Source organism: Pan paniscus, chromosome 23 (genome assembly GCF_029289425.2).
Source record: "Pan paniscus chromosome 23, NHGRI_mPanPan1-v2.0_pri, whole genome shotgun sequence".
NCBI classification, from domain to species: domain Eukaryota; kingdom Metazoa; phylum Chordata; class Mammalia; order Primates; family Hominidae; genus Pan; species Pan paniscus.
Genome location: NC_085927.1, coordinates 33,379,379 through 33,396,290, shown reverse-complemented (window position 1 = coordinate 33,396,290; position 16,912 = coordinate 33,379,379). Strand labels below are relative to the sequence as shown.

Sequence of the window (16,912 nt, the reverse complement as noted above, 5' to 3'; positions counted from 1 at the left end):
TTTTTTTCAAGGTTTTTAACTTCTTTGCCATTGGTTCGAACTTCCTCCTTTAGCTCTGAGTAGTTTGATCTTCTGAAGCCTTCTTCTCTCCACTCGTCAAAGTCATTCTCCGTCCAGCTTTGTTCCATTGCTGGTGAGGAGCTGCATTCCTTTGGAGGAGGAGAGGCACTCTGATTTTTAGAGTTTCCAGTTTTTCTGCTCTGTTTTTTCCCCATCTTTGTGGTTTTGTCTACCTTTGGTCTTTGATGATGGTGACGTACAGATGGGTTTTTGGCGTGGATGTCCTTTCTGTTTGTTAGTTTTCCTTCTAACAGTCAGGACCCTCAGCTGCAGGTCTGTTGGAGTTTGCTGGAGGTCCACTCCAGACCCTGTTTGCCTGGGTATCAGCAGCAGTTGCTGCAGAACAGCGGATATTGGTGAACCGCAAATGCTGCTGCCTGATCATTCTGCTGGAAGTTTTGTCTCAGAGGAGTACCCAGCTGTGTGAAGTGTCAGTCTGCCCCTACTGGGGGTGCCTCTCAGTTAGGCTACTCGGGGGTCACGGACCCACTTGAGGAGGCAGTCTGCCCATCCTCAGATCTGAAGCTGCGTGCTGGGAGAACCACTACTCTCTTCAGAGCTGTCAGACAGGGACATTTAAGTCTGCAGAGGTTACTGCTGCCTTTTGTTTGTCTGTGCCCTGCCCCAAGAGGTGGAGCCTACAGAGGCAGGTAGGCCTCCTTGAGCTGTGGTGGGCCTCACCCAGTTCGAGCTTCCCGGCCGCTTTGTTTACCTACTCAAGCCTCAGCAATGGCGGGTGCCTCTCCCCCAGCCTCGCTGCCTCCTTGCAGTTTGATCTCAGACTGCTGTGCTAGCAATGAGCGAGGCTCCGTGGGCGTAGGACCCTCCGAGCCAGGTGCAGGATATAATCTCCTGGTGTGCCGTTTGTTAAGCCCGTTGGAAAAGCACAGTATTGGGTGGGAGTGACCCGATTTTCCAGGTGCTGCCTGTCACCCCTTTCTTTGACTAAGAAAGGGAATTCCCTGACCGCTTGCACTTCCCGGGTGAGGCGATGCCTCGCCCTGCTTCAGCTCACGCACAGTGCGCTGCACCCACTGTCCTGCACCCACTGTCCGGCACTCCCCAGTGAGATGAACCCGGTACCTCAGTTGGAAATGCAGAAATCACTGTCTTCTGCGTCACTCATGCTGGGAGCTGTAGACTGGAGCTGTTCCTATTCGTCCATCTTGGCTCCCAGACCCTTTTTTTTTTTTTTGAGATAGAGTTTTGCTCTTGTCTTTCAGGCTGGAGTGGGGTGCAATGGTGCAGTCTTGGCTCACTGCAACCTCCAACTCCCAGTTCAAGAGGTTCTCCTGCCTCAGCCTCCCGAGTAGCTGGGACTACCAGCGTGTGCCACCATGCCTGGCTGATTTTTGTGTTATTGGTAGAGACGGGGTTTCACCATGTTCTCCAGACTGGTCTCAAACTCCTGACCTTAGGTGATCCACCCGCCTCAGCCTCCCAAAGTTCTGGGATTACAGGCATGAGCCACTGCGCCCAGCCCATTATATCATTCTTATATGTTTGCTTCCTCATAGCTTAGCTTTGGTATATAACTGTTTTGGAATTATCATCCTTGGCTACTAGGATCAGTGATAAGGGTGACACTAGTCTGAGGCTGGACAGGCCACTCCTGGGCAGATGTCTTTGCAGAAGTATTTTTTGTGTAAGGTTGTGATGGCCTTTGTGTAATGTTGTGAGTTGTGTTTTTGAGGCAGGGTCTTGCTCTATCACCTGGGCTGGAGTGCAGTGGCACTGTCAAGGCTCACTGTAGCCCCAACCTCCTGGACTGAAGCAATCCTCTCACCTCAATCCTCTCACCTCAGCCTCCCAAAGTGCTGGGATTACAGGCATGAGCCACCACACCCAGCCGAGAATGGGGCACTTGTGCACGAGAGTCCTCTCTTCATGGCCTTTCCCTGGCTCTATTTTTCAGGTTGTTTTTTGTTGTTTTGTTTTGTTTTGTTTTGAGATGGAGTCTTGCTCTGTTGCATAGGCTGGAGTGCAGTGGCGGAATCTCGGCTCACTGCAACCTCTGCCTCCTGGGTTCAAGCAATTCTCCCGCCTCAGCCTCCCCAGTAGCTGGGATTGCAGGCACCCGCCATCATGCCCAGATAACTTTTGTATTTTTGTAGAGATGGGGTTTCACCATGTTAGTCAGGCTGGTCTCGAACTCCTGACCTCAGGTGATCCACCCACCTCGGCCTCCCAAAGTGCTGGGACTACAGGTGTGAGCCACTGTGTGTGGCCGCAGCTCTATTTTGACAATTTTCACAGTCTCTTCCCACTTCCTGTGGCTGCCAGCATTCATTGGCTTGTGGCTGCCTCACTCCAGTCTCTGTCTCCATGGTCATACTGGTTTCTCCTCTGCTGTGTGTCCTCTCCTCTGTGTGTCTGTCTTGCAAGGACACTGTGGTCACATTCAGGGCACATCTAGATAATCCAGGATCATCTCCTCCTCTCAAAATCTTTAACATACTTTAGGCCGGGTGCGGTGGCTCATGCCTGTAATCCCAGCACTTTGGGAGGCTAAGGAGGGTGGATCACTTGAGGTCAGGAGTTGGAGACCAGCCTGGCCAACACAGTAAAACACCATCTCTACTAAAAATACAAAAATTAACTGGGCATGGTGGCGCATGCCTGTAGTCCTAGCTACTCAGGAGGCTGAGGCAGGAGAATCGCTTCAACCTGGGAGGTGGAGATTGCAGTGAGCCGAGATTGTGCCACACACTCCGGCCTGGGTGATAGAGCAAGACTCCCTCTCAAAAAAAAAAAAAAAAATGCAAAAAAGGCCGGGCAGGGTAGCTCACACCTGTGATCCCAGCACTTTGGGAGGCCAAGGCAGGCAGATCACTTGAGGCCAGGAATTCGAGGCTAGCCTGAACAACACGGTGAAACCTCATCCCTACTAAAAGTACAAAAAAAATTAGCTGGGCATGGTGGCGAACGCCTGTAGTCTCAGGAGACTGAGGCACAAGAATCACTGGAATCTGGGAGGTGGAGGTTGCAGTGAGCTGAGACCACGCCATTGTACTCTAGCCTGGGCAACAGAGTGAGACTCTGTCTCAAAAAAAAAAAAAAAATCTTTAACATACTTTTCCACTTAAGGTATTAGTCACTCTTGTGTTGTATAAGGTAATATCCACAGGTTTTGGGAATTAGGTTTTATCCAGAGGTTTTGGGACCATGTGGCTATTGAGGTCTTGACATATGACTAGGATAACTTTATTTAGTTTAATTAAAAAAAAATTTTTTTTTTGAGAGCCTCACTCTGTTGCCCAGGCTGGAGTGCAGTGGCGTTATCACAGCTCACTGCTCAACCTCCTGGGCTCAAACGATCCTCCCTCCTCAGCCCCGCAAGTAGCTGGAACCACAGGCATTTGCCACCACACGTGGCTAATATTTAGACTTTTTGTAGAGACTGGGTCTCACTGGTTGTCTAGGGTGGTCTTGAACTCCTGGGCTCAAGTGATCCTCCTGCCTCGACCTCCCAAAGTGCTGGGATTGCAGACCTGAGCTGCCATGCCCAGCCTGGTTTAATTTAATTTTACATACATACATTTATTTATTTATTTAAGATAGGGTCTCACTCTGTCACCCAGGCTGGAGTGCCGTGGTGGAAACACAGCTCGCTGCAGCTTCGACCTCCAGGGCTCAATCAGTCCTCCCACCTCAGCCTCCCAAGTAGCTGGGAGCACAGGTGTGTTCCACCATGCTTGGCTAATTTTTGTACTTTTTGTAGAGATGGGGTCTTGCTATGTTTCCCAGGCTGGTCTTGAACTCCTAGGCTCAAGCAGTCCTCCCACTTCAGTTTCCCAAAGTGCTGGGATGACAGGCATGAGCCAGTGCACCTGGCCCAAAGTCATATTTTTACTTCTAACGTAGTTCAGCCTTAAGACTGTACCAGCAGATAGAGACGGAAAGGTAAGAAAAAGTGAATATCAGATTACATTTATAAATAAAGCAGTTACTAATTAATGTGTTGTTTTTTTAAACCTCCTTTTTAACTCTGGGTTACATCATTCCCTGGCTGTCTTTGCCCTAGCATCAGTGAGTCCTACAGTCACTGCAGCCCCCTGCGAGGACAGATATTTTGGTCACCATCAAGTGGATCTTTATTTTTTATCTAACATTTACAATTCTGCCAGTTCTGACTCTTAAATTCTCTTTGCCTTGAATCCCAGGATCCACCTCTGATGTTCAGTGAAGACTACCAGAAAAGTCTGCTAGAGCAGTACCATCTGGGTCTGGATCAAAAACGCAGAAAATACGTGGTTGGAGAGCTCATCTGGAATTTTGCCGATTTCATGACTAACCAGTGTAAGCGGCAGTTTGGCTCATGGGATAATGTACCTGTCCTCATTTTTTCAGGTTGCCTTGCCCATTCTGGACACTTTGATTGTAAGAATATTGGAAACAAAGCGAGGAGCTGGTTTAATACATGCGGGTTGCGTTGAGGATTTCCTAGGAAAAGTGAGTTGTGCTTAGTAAGTAGGAAAGCAGTCAGGCCCCTGCTTCCCAAATACAGTCAAAAAGCAAACAGGAGAGTCTGCTATAGTGAGATGTAAATGGCTAGCTTGCCTTTTTCTTGTCTATTTCATAGCCAAGGAGGAAGGAAAAACTGGACCTCATGGATTTACTTTAGGAAGGTACAAAGCCTGAGAAGCTTAAGGTATTTCAGTCTGTTTTATATTACTCACTTGCAAAAAGCAGGCTCATCGAATACAGGTGAGTTTCAACACGTCTTGAATACGGCAGCATTTAAAAGTCTTTAGACTGGGCATGGTGACTCATGCCTGTAATCCCATCACTTTGGGAGGCCAAGGTGGGAGGATCATTTGAGGCCAGGAGTTCGAGACCAGTCTGCTAAGCATAGCAAGACCCCTTCTCTACAAAAAGTAAGCAAATTAGCTAGGTGTGGTGGTGTGTTCCTGTAGTTCCAGCTGCTTGGGTGGCTGAGGCAGGCAGATCGCCTGAGCACAGGAGTTGGGGGCTGCAGTGAGCTATGATTACACCACTGCACTTGAGCCAGGGTGACAGAGTGAGACCTGTCTTAAAAAAAAAAGGGGTCTTCAAAGACAAGAAGATCTGTGCTGTCACGTTGGGTGGATGAGGGGCTGCCAGGTTTGCAATGAATGTTTCCCATTTCTTCTTAGTTTATGGACTTACCATAAACTCAGGATGGCAGTTTGGTGGGTTGGAGAAGGATATGGTGATTGCGGGAGTTACAATACATTACTTATAGGGGAAAACAGGGTTTTGAAAGGTTAACGCTTAAAAGTGAGAATGGAAAAGGGATGAATGAATGAACAAGATGAGATGAGATGGAAGAGGTAAAGGGAAAAGGAGAAGAAGCAGCTCTTCGCTGCGTGGTGCCTGGGATGAATGGTTTCTGGGGACATCCCTGATGGCAGTTTTGTGGAGAGGCGCAAAACTTTATGTGGTAAGAAATGAGCTGTAGGCCCAGCGCAGTGACCCACGCCTGTAATCCCAGAACTTTGGGAGGCCGAGGAGGGCGGATCACTTGAGGTCAGGAGTTCAAGACCAGCCTGGCCAACATGGAGAAACCTTGTCTCTACTAAAAGTACAAAAATTAGGCAGGCGTGGTGGCAAGTGCCTGTAATCCCAGTTACTCGGAAGGCTAAGGCATGAGAATCGCTGGAACCCGGGAGGTGGAGGTTGCGGTGAGGGAAGATCGCACCTTTGCACTCCAGCCTGGGCAACAAGAGCAAAACTCTGTTTTAAGAAAAAAAAAAAGAAAACAAAAGAAACGGGCCAGGCGGGCTGGGCGCAGTGGCTCAGGCCTGTTATCCCAGCACTTTGGGAAGCCGAGGTGGGCGGATCACGAGGTCAGGAGTTGGAGACCAGCCTGGCCAACATGGTGAAATCCCGTCTCTACTAAAAATACAAAAATTATCTGGGCATGGTGGCTGCTGCCTGTAATTCCAGATACTTGTTAGGCTGAGGCAGAATTGCTTGAATCCAGGCAAGTGAAGGTTGCAGTGAGGCCACTGCACTCCAGTCTGGGCAACAGAGTGAGACTCCATATCTAAAAATAAAATGGAGGAGGAGGAAGAGGAGAAAAAAGAAGAAGAAACAGCTAGGTGCAGTGGCTCATGCCTGTAATCTCAGCAATTTGGGAGGTGGAGGAGGAGCAGGAGGAGGAAAAGGAGGAGGAAAAGGAAACAGCCAGGCCAGTCATGGTGTCTCGTGCCTATGAGGAGGAGGAGGAAGCGGAGGAGGGGGAAAAAAAGTAGGAGAAAAAAGAAACGGAGGAGGAGGAGGAGAAAAAAGAAACGGAGGGGGTGGAGGAAAAGGAAACGGAGCAGAAGGAGTTGGAGGAGGAGGAGGTGGAGGAGGAGGAGGAAAAAGAAATGGAGCAGGAGGAGGAGGGAAAAGAAATGGAGGAGGAAAAAGAAACAGGAGGAGGAAAAAGAAACGGAGGAGGAGGAGGAAGAAACAGCCAGGCTGGACGCGGTGGCTCACCCCTGTAGTCCCAGCTGCTCGGGAGGCTGAGGCAGAAGAATCGCTTCAACCCAGGAGGCTGAGTTTGCGTGAGCCGAGATCGTGCCGCTGCATTCCAGCCTGGAGACAGAGTGAGACTCCATCTCATCTCAAAAAAAACAAAAGAAAACAAAACAAAAACAAAAAAACAGCCAGGAGCCGTGGCTCACGCCTGTAATCCTAGCAATTTGGGAGGCGATAAGAATTATTGAAATGCAATAAGAATTACCGAAATGTTGAACAAAGACACCAAGTGAGCACGTGCTGTTGGAAAAATAGCACCAATACTACACTAGCTCAACACAAGGTTGCCACAATCCTGTAATATATTAAAAATTGGGCCAGGCAAGGGGCCGGGAGGGGTGGCTCACACCTGTAATCTCAGCACTTTGGGAGGCCAAGGCAGGCGGATCACCTGAGGTCAGGAGCTCCAGACCAGCCTGGCCAACATGGTAAAACCCCATCTCTACTAAAAATACAAAAATTGGCTGGGGGTGGTGGTGGGTGCCTGTAATCCTAGCTACTATGTAGGCTAAGGCAGGAGAACCACTTGAACCCGGGAGGTGGAGGTTACAGTGAGCCAAGATCGTGCCATGGCACTCCAGCCTGGGTGACAAGAGCAAAACTTCATCTCAAAAAAAAAAGAAAAGAAAAGAAAAAAAAAATGGGCCAGGCGGGCTGGGTGCAGTGGCTCATGCCTGTAATTCCAGCACCTTTGGGAGGCTGAGATGGGTGGATCACGAGGTCAGAAGTTTGAGACCAGCCTGGCCAACATGGTGAAACCGCATCTCTACTAAAAATAGAAAAATTATCCTGGCGTGGTGGCAAGTGCTTGTAATCCCAGCTACTCGGGAGGTTGAGGCAGGAGAATTGCTTGAACCTGGGAGGTGGAGGTTGTAGTGAGTGAAGATCTTGCCACTGCACTCCAGCCTGGGCAACAGCCAGACTCTGTCTCAAAACAAACAAACCAACACAAACAAACAAAAACAAACCCCACAACCAAAATTGATATTTCCCGTGTACATTCGACCTTGACTGTTGCTCATTCAACCCAGCCCAACTCAGTGCCCCATCCCCTGGCCCTGAAGAGACCATTCTGGCCCAGAAGTGTCCTGGCTCGGAGCAGCACCTTCTGCTACCACACTGGGCCTCCCTTCTCCTCAGTGCCCAAGGGGAGGCACCTCACTCTGATCTCCCCATGGCATCCTATTATGCCTGCCAGTAAGGATAGGCGCTTGGTCCTAGAGCAGAGTGGTCTGCCGTTGGACCAGCCCAGCACTCCAGGTGACCTCAGCCTGCCCCAGGCCTTCCTGTAGGTTGGCACTAATTGGTTTGGCTGCAGCCTTGCATATGTAGCAGTTTTTATTACTAATAACCCAGGCAGGGTGGCCCAGGACCCCGCTGGGGGAGGTACTGCCAGGCTCCCAGCTGAGGGGCAGGCTGGCTTCAATTCTGACTGGCTGGCCCCAGTGATCAGAAAGATCCAGGCCCCACCTAGTGCTTTGCTGGAGATCTAGGCTTGGTGGGGCAGCTTGTGGGGTAAGGGGCAGGACCAGCTCAAAAGACGGGGTGGGGGCGGAGGCTCCCTCTGCAGGGCAGAGTCCTTTGGCAGCTGGGGCTGTTGGGCATGGAGGGGTCAGTTCACAGCTCAGGGCCAGAGCACGGTAGAGGTCTCTGGGTGCACACAAGAACCAGGAGTGGAGCTGAAACATGTCCTGTCCCCTGCCTGCCCTCCCTTAGTAACTGCTGGCATTTCCCATTCCTTCCTGAGCACCAGGCACCATGTTATGCATGCAATTTGCAAATGTTACCTGACTGAATGCTCAAAACAAGGCTATCACATAGGTACTTTATTATTTTTCAGAAGATGTCTTGCTCTGTCACCCAGGCTGGAGTGCAATGGTGCCATCTCTGTTCACTGCAACCTCCACCTCCAGGGTTCAGGTGAATCTCCTGCTTCAGACTTTCAAGTAGCTGGGACTATAGCTGCCCGCCACTGCGCCTGGCTAATTTTTGTATTTTCAGTAAAGACAGGGTTTCCCCATGTTGGCCGGGCTGGTCTCAAACTCCTGACCTCAAGGGATCCACCCATCTGGGCCTCCCAACCCTGAGTTTTTATAATAGGCCCCAGGCCAGGTGGTTAACAGAGGTCTGGGGCATTGCAGGGGGACAGAGGAGGACATATGTCCCTATTGGCCATTGTAGAGTCCCTTCCACAAGAAGGATGTCAGTCAAGTGACGTGCCCACCTCCACCCCACCCTCCCCCCAGTCCTGAGCACTAGGACTACTTCCCAGGTGCTCTGTACCCTTCCCCGATCTGTCCCATGCCCTGGCCTCTGCCCGCTTTCAAAACATAGATGTGGCCAGCGCCTTGGCTTATGCCTGTAATCCCAGCACTTTCGGAAGCAGAAGGATTGCTTGAGCCCAGGAGTTCAAGACCAGCCTGGGCAACATAGATCCTGTCTCAACATATTTTCTGCAAAATTTTTGTTTTTCCTAGACAGAGTCTCCTTCTGTCACCCAGGCTGGAGTGCAGTGGCACGATCTTGGCTCACTGCAACCTCTGCCTCCCGGGTTCAAGTGATTCTCCTGCCATGCCTCCTGAGTAGCTGGGACTACAGGTGAGCGCCACCATGCCCAGCTAATTTTTGTATTTTTAGTAGAGACAGGATTTCACCATGTTGGCCAGGATGGTCTCGATCTCCTGACCTCATGATCCACCTGTCTCGGCCTCCCAAAGTTCTGGGATTACACGTGTGAGCCACCGCACCCAGCCCTACAAAATTTTTCAAAAATGTCTAGATGTGGTGGCACATGCTTGTAGTCCGAACTACTGGGGAGGCTGAGACAGGAGGATTGGTTTAGCCCAGGAGTTTGAGGCCACAGTGAACTGTGATGGCACCACTGCACTCCAGCCTGGGTAACAGAGTGAGACCCTGTCTCTAAAACAGAATTAAAATTTTTTTTAAATAACAAAATGGGCTGGGCTCGGTGGCTCATGCCTGTAATCCCAGCACTTTGGAGGCTGAGGTGTGTGCATCACTTGAGGCCAGGAGTTCAAGACCAGTCTGGCCAACATGGTGAAATCCCGTCTCTACTAAAAATACAAAACTCAACCAGGTGTGGTGGCACATACCTGTAATTCCAGCTACTTGGGAGGCTGAGGCAGGAGAATCGGCTTGAACCTGGGACACGGAGGTTGCAGTGAGCCGAGATCGCACCACTGCACTCCAGCCTGGGCGACCAAGTGAGACTCTGTGTCTCAAAAATAAGAACAAAACGTAGATGCCTACGTACCATCTCTCTACCCTTGGCTCCTGGGGAGTAAGGGGTCACCCAGTGACCTCCTAGAAGGCCAGTGACAATGGGGGGTGTCAGAGTGCTCTTCAGAGCCAAGGGAGCAGTAGGAATTGGGATCTTAGCCTCTTAGTCTGACTCCAAGCTGTGAGGGAGAGAGTTGCAGGGCACTTAAGCTTGGTGGAGACCGTCAGTGCCTCTTTGCCTGTCCCTGCAGCAAAAGTTCAGGACACCAGAGCCAAGCTCAGAGGCCGTGGTGGAACAGGGGTGAAGAGCATGGGTTCTGACTTCAGACTGCTGGGCTGCAGCCCTGGCTCTCCCACCCCGGGTAAGGGCAGACTGCATGCCTCCCTGTGCCTCCGTTTCCCCCTCTTCATAGTGGGATTGTATTGGTGCCTACCCCAGAGAGTTGTGTCATCAATTAGGATGGCACCTTGGTCAGTGGCAGGAAAGGTTCCAGAAGCTCTGCTCTGGTCCCGGGGTGCCTCGGGCCCTGCCACCATCTCCTTGGGGTGGTGCCATGTGGTGGGAAAGACACCAACTTCAAGGCCAGACACAGTGGCTCATGCCCATAATCCCAGCACTTTCAGAGGCCAAGACGGGAGGATCACCTGAGGTCAGGAGTTCAAGACCAGCCTGGCCAACATGGTCAAACCCTGTCTGTACTAATGATCCAAAAATTAGCCAGGTGTGGTGGTGCGTGTCTGTAATCCCAGCTACTCGGGAGGCTGAGGCAGGAGACTCTCATGAACCCGGGAGGTGGAGGTTGCAGTGAGCCGAGGTTGCACCACTGCAGTCCAGCCTGGCTCTGTCTTGGTGTTCAGCCATGTTCCCATGCTCACTCCCTAGGTGACTCTGGGAAGGTCTCAGCCTTTTTGTCTTCCCAGTTAGGATGGTCCCATGCCCCTGCTACCATCAGACTTGGTAAGTTTCCCGAGGACTCTCTGCAAGAGGCACTGTTCTGGATGGTGGAGGAGAGACTAATTGTTCTGCTCTCCTGGCCAGAGTGTGTGCAGTGGACTCCATCATGGAGAAGTTCAACACATCCAGCCTATGACCAGCACCTGTGGGAGGTGGATATTCAAGGCAGCAGAGCCTACAGCCGGGGCGTGGAGAAGGCAGGGCTCCTCCCCAAGGCCGAGATGGATGGTTTTACGTTGAACTAATTATATACTCAAGTGCTGTTTAACTGTGTGCCTTGACCTCTTCTCTCCTTTAATGATCCCTGTGGCCCACATGGCTTATGGGTAAAGGTGTGCTGGGCTCAAGATGCCCCCTCCCAGGGTGCACTTCCAGGACTCAGCTCCTGGACAGGGACAGTCAGTCATCAGGAATAAGGTGGGATCAGGGCAGGGGCTCTCGGCTGCTGATGCCTGCTCACCTGACCCCTGGTATTGCTGCTACGTGCTATAGGTGGTTGAGGAGTGGGCCCAGGGCACCTTCAAACTCAACCCCAATGCTGAGGACATCCACACAGCCAACAAGCACCACCTGAAGGTACGACCCCTGCAGCCCCACTGCCTTCCTGGCCTCCCCTCTCCACCTTGCGCGGGGCCACTTTGAGCATTAGCACCATCATTCTGTGATCATTGGTGAAACCGCAGGGAAGCCGCACGTGGGATGGAGCTGGAATGACCAGGTGCCTCTATCCCCTCCACCCCCCCACTCCGTGCTGTCCCAACCTTGGGGAGCCCAGGGGGCAGTCAGAGCTCAGCAGTGGTCCTGGCTCCCCAGGGAAGTAATATGTCAGTCTCCCTGAGCACCACCTCTTTTTCGCACAGGTGGTCACGGACCTCAGGTTGTGGATGTGGCAGACCTGCTTCACGCTCTCGGGCCTCCTCTGGGAGCTCATGAGGGCTATGGTGGATTGGGCAGAGGTGTGAGTACCCAAGGGACACCCAGGGGGCAGAGAGAGGTGTGATGGCAGCCTGAACAGCAGACCTAGGTGGCAGGGGTGAACAGGGTGGGGGTGCCAGGCCCTGGGGGACCAGGGCATCCCTAAACTCCAGGGTCGAGGCAGAGCAGCCAGGAGTGGGGCATTTCCTGCAGACGGCAATATTCCCATGGCAGTCTAGCTCAGCTGGCAAGGAAAACTCACCCTTCATGGGGCCGGTGCAGGGGTTCATGCCTGTAATCCCAGCACTTTGGGAGGCTGAGGCGGGTGGGTCAGGAGTTCGAGACCAGCCTGGCCAACATGGTGAAACTCTTATCTTTACTAAAAATACAAAAATTAGGCAGGTGTGGTGGTGGGCGCCTGTAATCCAATCTACTCAGGAGGCTGAGGCAGGACAACTGCTTGAACCCAGGAGGCAGAGGTTGCAGTGAGCTGAGATTGAGCCACTGCCAGCCTGGGCGACAGAGCGAGACCCTTGTCTCAAAAATAAAATAGAAAACTCACCCTTTGCGGATTTAAGGGCAGGAAGCTAAGGCACTAGTTTGGCTGTGCCTGGAGCAGCCAGACTCACCTGCTACCCTGCCTGTGCCCCACGTCTCCCATCCCATGCTCCGCATCCCCATCTAGCCCATCTGGCAAAAGAGCCAAAGGCTGCCTCATACTGGCCTCATCCCAGGCTTTCACCTGGTGTCTTTGGGACTGGATTTGATCCTTGCAGACCTGGATGGGGAGCTGCTGAGGAGTCTCTGATGTGTTGTCAGAGACCCCTCCTCTTCCTCAACTCCCTGTGACCCCTGGTTCACAGACCTGGGGGGAAACAAGGGCACACAAATTGTCACCCTGTAGGTGGGGCGGGGCTGCTAGGAGATACAGGGAGTGTCTGCTACTGAGTTCAGGGTTTAATTTTTTTTTTTCTTTCTTTTGAGGTAGGGTCTCACTCTGTCGCCTAGTCTGGAGTCCAGTGGCACGATCTCGGCTAACTGCAAACTCTGCCTCCCAGGTTCAAGCAAATCCAGTGCCTCAACCTCCGAAGTAGCTGGGATTACAGGTGTGCACCACCACATCCAGCGAATTTTAGTATTTATTTCAGTAGAGATGGGTTTTGCCTTGTTGGCCAGGCTGGTCTCGAACTCCTGAGCTCAGGTGATCCGCCTGCCTTGTCTTGCCAAAGTGATAGGATTAGAGGCATAAGCCACTGCACCCGGCCTAATTTTTAACTTTGTAACTTTTTAAATTGTCTTTAGAGATGAGGTCTTGTTCTGTCACCTAGGCTGGAGTGCAGTGGTTCGGTAATAGTTCACTGTAGGCCCACACTCCTGGACGCAGATGATCCTCCCACCTCAGCTTTCTGAGTGGCTAGAACCACAGGTGTGCACCACTCCCTGCAAGTTTTTTAAATTTTTTGTAGAAACGGGGTGTCTCACTATGTGGCTCAGGCTGGTCTCAAACTCCCAGCCTCAAGTGATCCTTCCCTCTTGGCCTCCCAAAGTGCTGGGATTATAGGCTTGAGCCACCATGCCTGGCCTTGAGTACAGAATTTCTTTATGGGGTGATGAAAATGTTCTAAAACTGGTTTTGGTGATGGTTGTATGCTAAAATGTGAACTTAAAATGGGTAAATTATTTGTGAATGAGATCTCAGTAACGCTGGTTTATTTAAAACAACAACAGGCCGGGCACAGTAGCTCACGCCTGTAATCCCAGCACTTTGGGAGGCCAAGGCGGGTGGATGACCTGAAGTGAGGAGTTCGAGACTAGCCTGGTGAACATGGTGAACACGGTGAAACCCCATCTCTACTACAAATACAAAAAATTAGCTTGGCGTGGTGGCGGGCGCCTGTAATCCCAGCTACTTGGGAAGCTGAGGCAGGAGAATCTTGAACCTGGGAGACGGAGGTTGCAATGAGCCAAGATCGTGCCGTTGCACTCCAGCCTGGGCAACAAGAGTGAAACGCTGTCTCAAAAACAACAACAGCAACAAAAAACAGGCCAGGTGTGGGGCTCACATTTGTATTCCCAGCCCTTTGGGAGGCCAAGGCAGGAGGATTGCTTGAACCCAGGAGTTTCAGACCACCCTGGGCAATATAGCAAGACCCCATTTTTACAAAAAATTAAAAATTAGCTGGACATAGTGGCATGTCTCTGTAGTCCCAACTACTCAGGAGGCTGAGGCAGGAGGATCACTTGAGCCTAGGAGATCGAGGCAGCAGTGAGCTATGATCGTGCCACTGCACTCCACCCTGGGCAACAGAAAAGTCCCTGTCTCTGAAAATAAAAACAAAACAATAAGAAAACAGGACCATCACTCACAGCACCTCTGCCTCTGCCCTACCTACTTGAATGAGGAGCAGGGTGTCTCAGCTGGTCAGAGCAGCCCTTGAATGAGCCCCAGCTATTTCTGGGGTCCTCAAACGAAACCTCCCATGGCCAAGTCATACCCAACACGGGCCTCCTCCCCTCTTCTGGCCTCAGCTCGGAGATGCTGAGTGACAGAGGCTCAGCCTTCGGGTGTTCCTGGCAAACCCTCAGCTCCGGAGGCCCCACAGCTCAGACCTAGTCCTTGGTTCGCATGGCCCCACTTCCAGCCTCTTTTTCCCTTAAGACTGATTTGTCCTGGGAGATCACTGGATCCCTCATTCAGGTGGAGTGCTGCAGGACGACACTTTTTCCAGGGGTGACCCAGGCCTGCAGGGTCCCAGTGTCACAGGCAGGCCTTGCCCGAGCCTCCACCTGAGCCCCTGCTCCTCTTCTCCCACAGGGAGGTGGAGGTTACAGTGAGGTGAGTTCAGGCCACTGCACTTCAGCCTGGGCAACAGAGTGAGATTTTGTATCCAAAAAAAAAAAAAAAACAGGGTGCAGGCAGTGGAGGCAAATCAGGGCATGGACGAAGCTGTCTCAGTGCCACCTTTCTGCCCGGCACCCAGATGCCATTCCACCAGGCCCACGAGGCCTCCAAGGAAAGCCACGTTCATGGCCGAGACCAAGGGGGTTGCCCTCAACCAGCTGTGACTACGGGAGCTGCAGACCATCAGGTGCGGCCCACCCCCTTCCCCACGCTGTCTCCAGGTGGCCTGGCACCCTGGCCCACCTCTTCCTCTCTTTAGCCCCCTGTTCTCAGGCGACGTGAGCCGCGTGTGGGAGTACAGGCACAGCGTGGAGCAGTACAGTGCCCTGGATGGCACTGAGCACTCCAGCGTCGACTGGCAGATGTGCCAGATGTGGGCGCTACTACAGGCACAGCAGGCCTAGGTCCTCCCACGCCTGCCCCCAAATAAAGTGGGCACGAGAGGAGGCTGCTACGTGTTTCCTGCCCCAGCCTGGCTCCCTTGTTGCTGGGCTTTCCAGGGCTGGCCAGTGGGGATGGTCAGGGACTGGAGAGGCAGAGCGGGGTCGCCTGTAATCGCAGCATTTTGGAAAGGCAAGGTGCGAGGATGCTTGAGACCAGGAGTTTGACACCAGCCTGGGTAACACAGGGAGACCCCATCTCTACCCAGTAATAAAATAACTAGCCCAGCGTGGTGGCCCATGCATATAGTCTCAGCTGCTTGTAAGGCTGGGGTGAGAGGATCATTTGCGCCTAGGAATTGAGACTGTGGTGAGCTATGATCACACCCCTGCATTCCAGCCTGGACAACAGAGTGAGACCCTGTCTCTAAAAATAAAAAATAAAATGGAAGTGGAGAAAACTGGGCAAGGACACTGAGAGTCATAGATGGGAAGGGAAGAGGGGGCCCCTGTCACAGCCTCTGCCCTGTCCAGGCCCTGTCCCCTTCAAACAGGGTATCACAGTGACCTCCTAGGCCAGGAGCGGCAGCTCATGCCTGTAATCCTAGCACTTTGGGAGGCCTGGGCACATAGCAAGACCCCAGCTACTGCATTAAAAAAAAAAAAAAAAACCTAGCCAAGCTGGGCGGGTGGCTCACACCTGTGATCCCAGCACTTTGGGAGGCTGAGGTGGGTGGATGACCTGAGGCCAGGAGTTCGAGACCAGCCTGGCCAACGTGGTGAAACCCCATCTCAAACTCCGTCTCAAAAAAAAAAAAAAAAAAAAATAGTGTGTGGTGGCACACAACTGTAATCCCAGCTACTCGGGAGGCTGAGGCAGGAGAATCATTTAAACCCCAGAGGTGGAGGTTGCAGTGAGCCAAGATCGCCCTACTGCACTCCAGCCTGGGCGACAGGGAGACTCCCTCTCAAAAAAAAAAAACAAACAACAAATTAGCCGGGCATGGTGGCAGGTGCCTGTAATCCCAGGAACTCGGGAGGCTGAGGCAGGAGAGTCGCTTGAACTCAGTGGTCGGAGGTTGCAGTGAGCCGAGATGGAGTCACTGCACTCCAGCAATCCTGAGGACACTTAAGAACTAAACATAGTATGGTGTCCTGGATGAGATCCTGGGACAGGAAAAGGAGATTAGGGGAAATAGTAAAGAAATCTGAATCAAGATGAACCTTAGTTGATAATAATGTATCAGTATTGGTTTATTGGGGCCAGGCATGGTATCACATCCTAGCACTTTCGGAGGCTAAGGTGGGAAGATCCTGAGGTCAGAAGTGTGAGACTAGCCTGGGCAACATAGTGAGACCGCACCTCTCTAAAAAAATTGTTTTTTCTTTTAGTCAGCATGGTGGTATGCACTTATAGTCCCAGCTGCCAGGGAGGCTGAGGAGGGAGAATTGCTTGAGCCCAGGAGTTTGAGGCTGCAGTGAGCTGTGACTGTGCCACCGTGCTCCAGCCTAGGCAATAGGGCAAGACCACATCTCTCCAAAAATTTTTTCATTAAAAAAAATTTTTTTTTTTTTGAGATGGATTTTCGCTCTTGTTGCCCAGGCTGGAGTGCAGTGGTGAGATCTCAGCTCACCGCAACCTCCACCTCCTGGTTTCAAGCGATTCTTATGCATCAGCCTCTCGAGTAGCTGGGATTACAGGCATACGCTACCACATTCGGCTAATTTTGTATTTTTAGTAGAGACGGGGTTTCTCCATGTTGGTCAGGCTGGTCTCAAACTCCAGACCTCAGGTAATCTGCCCGCCTCGGCCTCCCAAAGTGCTGGGATTTTAGGTATGAGCCACCGCGCCTGACCTTACATGTTTTTTTAAGTGAAGCAAGGTCTCACTGTATTGCCCAGGCTAGTCTTGAACTCCAAGACTCAATCCTCCCACTTTGGCTTCCCAAAGTG

General features: G+C 51.8%; 1 long non-coding RNA gene and 1 pseudogene across 1 annotated transcript; both read left to right on the top strand.

Annotated features, from left to right (window-relative positions):
- Positions 1–16,912, top strand: part of LOC117977413 (uncharacterized) — an 81,930-nt pseudogene that overhangs the window by 56,263 nt on the left and 8,755 nt on the right.
- LOC134730085 (uncharacterized) lies at positions 8,403–10,710 on the top strand. The gene is made up of 3 exons (XR_010111734.1): positions 8,403–8,487; positions 10,059–10,169; positions 10,691–10,710. It is a non-coding gene; the product is annotated as an uncharacterized LOC134730085 (long non-coding RNA).